At 43.5% G+C, this 5,339-nt stretch overlaps 1 protein-coding gene and 1 long non-coding RNA gene across 2 annotated transcripts in view; both read right to left on the bottom strand.

Moving 5' to 3' along the window:
• elk1 (ETS transcription factor ELK1) overlaps positions 1-105 on the bottom strand; it is a 16,505-nt gene extending 16,400 nt beyond the window's left edge. Inside the window, 1 exon segment of the mRNA XM_051426787.1 lies at positions 1-105. This exon segment is cut by the window's left edge and continues 1,159 nt beyond it. The gene's annotated coding sequence lies outside the window, so the exon portion shown is untranslated.
• A 1,774-nt stretch (positions 106-1,879) lies between these two features.
• On the bottom strand, positions 1,880-2,349 carry LOC127378142 (uncharacterized). The gene is made up of 3 exons (XR_007887870.1): positions 2,189-2,349; positions 2,058-2,129; positions 1,880-1,925 (listed from the first exon to the last, which is right to left on the bottom strand). It is a non-coding gene; the product is annotated as an uncharacterized LOC127378142 (long non-coding RNA).
• Positions 2,350-5,339: the final 2,990 nt, after the last annotated feature.

Genomic DNA, 5,339 nt, shown 5'->3' with positions numbered 1-5,339 from the left:
TTCACTACAAACACACCATCAACACAACATACTGAACCACCTGAACACATCAGTATCAGTCAGCTCTCTGTACGCCAACGGAGAGGAGGACGAACCCGCCACCCGCAGCAAACACTAGCTATAATTCTGATGCATTATTATTATTATTATTTATTATTGTTGTTATTATGTAAACAATATATATAATAATATAATAAAAAGGAGAGGGTTGGATCTCTACAACCGAGCACAGCTGGGGTTTCAACACGTTCAATTTAAGACTTTTTAACACCTTTATGAATAAATGGAAATCTATAATCAATAATCTATAATCATTAAACAGTGTATAAACTCTAGAGCTATGTTCTATATGGAGCTGATCAATGATCAATAATCAATAAGCTGTCATACATTGACTGTTTAGACGGTCGCTGTTTAGATCTTGGTGCTTTTTATTTGAACCGGATGAAGGATTTTAGTCATCGGACGTCTGGATTTTAAGTTAATGGTGGTGAAGACAACAACTCCCATGATCCCACGCTGCTTTACCACCTCATCACACTTCCTGTTTTCTTACTGTTTGGATGTCAGAGAGCCCCTAGTGGCAGAAACTACATACTGTAGGTGTAAAGCTCCATACTGGCTAAAGGAAGTAGGAAAGATATGAAGGTAAAATGGTTGTGAATGGTTAATGTGACAGAACGATCCAAACTCATTTTCCCCAAAACACATTTAAAAGAGTGAAAACTATATGTATATGTATATATATACATATATATATACATATACATATACACATATATATACACATATATATATACACATATATATATATACACATATATATATACACATATATATATACATACATATATATACATATACACATATATATATATATACATATACATATACATATATATACATACATATACATATATATATATACATACATATACATATATATATACATATATATATACATACATATATAAAATGTGTGTGTGTGTGTATGTATATGTGTGTATATATATACACACATATACATATGTATATATATTATAAGTAATGTCATTAATCAATTCTAAAGATCTGTCCAATCATTTTCGGCATTGTAAGGCCAACAGTCTGTTAAGACTCTACAGACACAGTTACTGTCAGTAAGTCACTGCTGTGTTCTCAGCGTGAACCTACAACATTTACAGGAACACAACAAAACCACTTTCTCCACCACAGAAGAAGAGTGTGGTTTCATGACCACATCCTGTTCCACCATGTTTCTCTACTGCTTTAAATCAGTCCTCAGATCAGTTCTCACCGATCTCACAGCCAGAACAGACAGATACACACCGAGGAGCCCCACATACCACACTACTGCTGGTACTGGTGGTACTGGAGGTACTGGAGGTACTGGTGGTGATACTGGTGGTAGTGGTACTGGTACTGGTTGCACGGATGCTGGTGGTACTGGTACCTGCTGTCCTTCCTGTTGTCTGACTCACTGACACAGGTCTGATCAGACACATGTCATTTCTCAAACACTATCTCACATCAGAGTGCCTCAGTGTTGCCACGGCAACGTATGATGATTATATCACTGACTTCAACACGTCTCCATGACAACAGTCGACATCACGTCTGTAATGAGGTCACATGTTCCATCACCGGTAGAGTCCCAACCAGAATCAAGGCAACACAATATTCCTCTCTACTGCCTTACTCTACTGCGCTCTACTGTCTTACTCTACTGCGCTCTACTGTCTTACTCTACTGCGCTCTACTGTCTTACTCTACTGCGCTCTACTGCCTTACTCTACTGCGCTCTACTGTCTTACTCTACTGCCTACTCTACTGCGCTCTGCCTTACTCTACTGCCTCTACTGCCTTACTCTACTGCGCTCTACTGCCTTACTCTACTGCCTTACTCTACTGTCTTACTCTACTGCCTTACTCTACTGCCTTACTCTACTGCGCTCTACTGTCTTACTCTACTGCGCTCTACTGCCTTACTCTACTGCGCTCTACTGCCTTACTCTACTGCCTTACTGCCTTACTCTACTGCGACCTACTGCTCTTACTCTCTACTGTCTTACTCTACTGCGCTCTACTGTCTTACTCTACTGCGCTCTACTGCCTTACTCTACTGCGCTCTACTGCCTTACTCTACTGCGTTACTCTACTGCCTTACTCTACTGCGCTCTACTGCGACCTACTGCCTTACTCTACTGCGCTCTACTGCCTTACTCTACTGCGCTCTACTGCCTTACTCTACTGCGCTCTACTGCCTTACTCTACTGCGCTCTACTGTCTTACTCTACTGCGCTCTACTGTCTTACTCTACTGCGCTCTACTGCCTTACTCTACTGCGCCCTGCCTCTACTGCGCTCTACTGCCTTACTCTACTGCGCTCTACTGCCTTACTCACTCTACTGCGCTCTACTGTCTTACTCTACTGCGCTCTACTGTCTTACTCTACTGCGCTCTACTGTCTTACTCTACTGCGCTCTACTGTCTTACTCTACTGCGCTCTACTGTCTTACTCTACAGCGCTCTACTGCCTTACTCTACTGCGCTCTACTGTCTTACTCTACTGCCTTACTCTACTGTCTTACTCTACTGCACTCTACTGTCTTACTCTACTGCGCTCTACTGTCTTACTCTACTGCGCTCTACTGTCTTACTCTACTGCGCTCTACTGCCTTACTCTACTGCGCTCTACTGTCTTACTTTACTGCCTTACTCTACTGCACTCTACTGTCTTACTCTACTACGCTCTACTGCCTTACTCTACTACGCTCTACTGCCTTACTCTACTACGCTCTACTGTCTTACTCTACTGCGCTCTACTGTCTTACTCTATTGCCTTACTCTACTGCCTTACTCTACTGCCTTACTCTACTGCCTTACTCTACTGCGCTCTACTGCCTTACTCTACTGTCTTACTCTACTGCACTCTACTGCCTTACTCTACTGCCTTACTCTACTGCACTCTACTGTCTTACTCTACTGCACTCTACTGTCTTACTCTACTGCACTCTACTGTCTTACTCTACTGCACTCTACTGTCTTACTCTACTGTCTTACTCTACTGCACTCTACTGTCTTACTCTACTGTCTTACTCTACTGCGCTCTACTGTCTTACTCTGCCTTACTCTACTGCACTCTACTGTCTTACTCTACTGTCTTACTCTACTGCACTCTACTGCGCTCTACTGTCTTACTCTGCCTTACTCTACTGCAGTCTACTGTCTTACTCTACTGCCTTACTCTAATGCATTACTCTACTGCCTTACTCTAATGCATTACTCTACTGCCTTACTGTCTTACTCTACTGCCTTACTGTCTTACTCTACTGCCTTACTGTCTTACTCTACTGCCTTGCTCTACTGTCTTACTCTACTGCCTTGCTCTACTGTCTTACTCTACTGCCTTACTCTAATGCATTACTCTACTGCCTTACTGTCTTACTCTACTGCCTTACTGTCTTACTCTACTGCCTTGCTCTACTGTCTTACTCTACTGCCTTGCTCTACTGTCTTACTCTACTGCCTTGCTCTACTGTCTTACTCTACTGCCTTGCTCTACTGTCTTACTCTACTGCCTTACTGTAATGTCTTCCTGTAATGTCTTACTCTAATGCGTTACTCTACTGCGCTCTATTACCTTGCTCTACTGCGCTCTACTGCCTTGCTCTACTGTCTTACTCTACTGCGCTCTACTGTCTTACTCTACTACGCTCTACTGTCTTACTCTACTGTCTTACTCTACTGCCTTGCTCTACAGCCCTCTACTGCCTTACTCTACTGCGTTACTCTGCTGTCTTACTCTAATGTGTTACTCTAATGCGTTACTCTACTGCGCTCTACTACCTTACTCTACTGCCTTACTCTACTGCGTTACTCTACTGCGCTCTACTACCTTACTGTCTTACTCTACTGCGCTCTACTACCTTACTCTACTGCGCTCTACTACCTTACTGTCTTACTCTACTGCGTTACTCTACTGTCTCACTGTAATGCCTTACTCTACTGCGCTCTACTGCCTTGCTTTACTGCGCTCTACTGTCTTACTCTACTGCCTTCTACTGTCTTACTCTACTGCCTTACTCTACAGCCCTCTGCCTTACTCTACTGCGCTCTACTGCCTTACTCTAATGCGTTACTCTACTGTCTTACTCTACTGCGCTCTATTGCCTTACTCTACTGCCCTCTACTGTCTTACTCTACTGCCCTCTACTGTCTTACTCTACTGCCCTCTACTGTCTTACTCTACTGCCCTCTACTGTCTTACTGCCTTACTCTACTGTCGCCCTCTACTGCCTTGCTCTACAGCCCTCTACTGCCTTGCTCTACAGCCCTCTACTGTCTTACTCTACTGTCTTACTGCCTTACTCTACTGTCTTACTGCCTTACTCTGCTGTCTCACTGTAATGTCTTACTCTAATGCGTTACTCTACTGCGCTCTACTGCCCTGCTCTATTGCGCTCTACTGCCTTGCTCTATTGCGCTCTACTGCCTTACTCTACTGCCTTGCTCTACTGCCTTGCTCTACAGCCCTCTACTGCCTTGCTCTACTGCCTTGCTCTACAGCCCTCTACTGTCTTACTCTACTGTCTTACTCTACTGCCTTGCTCTACTGTCTTACTCTACTGCCTTACTCTAATGCATTACTCTACTGCCTTACTGTCTTACTCTACTGCCTTACTGTCTTACTCTACTGCCTTACTGTCTTACTCTACTGCCTTACTGTCTTACTCTACTGCCTTGCTCTTCTGTCTTACTCTACTGCCTTGCTCTACTGCCTTACTCTACTGCCTTACTGTAATGTCTTCCTGTAATGTCTTACTCTAATGCGTTACTCTACTGCGCTCTATTACCTTGCTCTACTGCGCTCTACTGCCTTGCTCTACTGTCTTACTCTACTGCGCTCTACTGTCTTACTCTACTACGCTCTACTGTCTTACTCTACTGTCTTGCTCTACAGCCCTCTACTGCCTTACTCTACTGCGTTACTCTGCTGTCTTACTCTAATGTGTTACTCTAATGCGTTACTCTACTGCCTTACTCTACTGCGCTCTACTACCTTACTCTACTGCCTTACTCTACTGCGCTCTACTACCTTACTGTCTTACTCTACTGCGCTCTACTACCTTACTCTACTGCGCTCTACTACCTTACTGTCTTACTCTACTGCGTTACTCTACTGTCTCACTGTAATGCCTTACTCTACTGCGCTCTACTGCCTTGCTTTACTGCGCTCTACTGTCTTACTCTACTGCCTTCTACTGTCTTACTCTACTGCCTTACTCTACAGCCCTCTGCCTTACTCTACTGCGCTCTACTGCCTTACTCTAATGCGT

This window comes from Dicentrarchus labrax, unplaced genomic scaffold, assembly GCF_905237075.1.
Source record: "Dicentrarchus labrax unplaced genomic scaffold, dlabrax2021, whole genome shotgun sequence".
NCBI lineage: Eukaryota > Metazoa > Chordata > Actinopteri > Moronidae > Dicentrarchus > Dicentrarchus labrax.
Note: the sequence above shows the minus strand (reverse complement) of the source record. Positions and strands in the feature narration are given on the sequence as shown.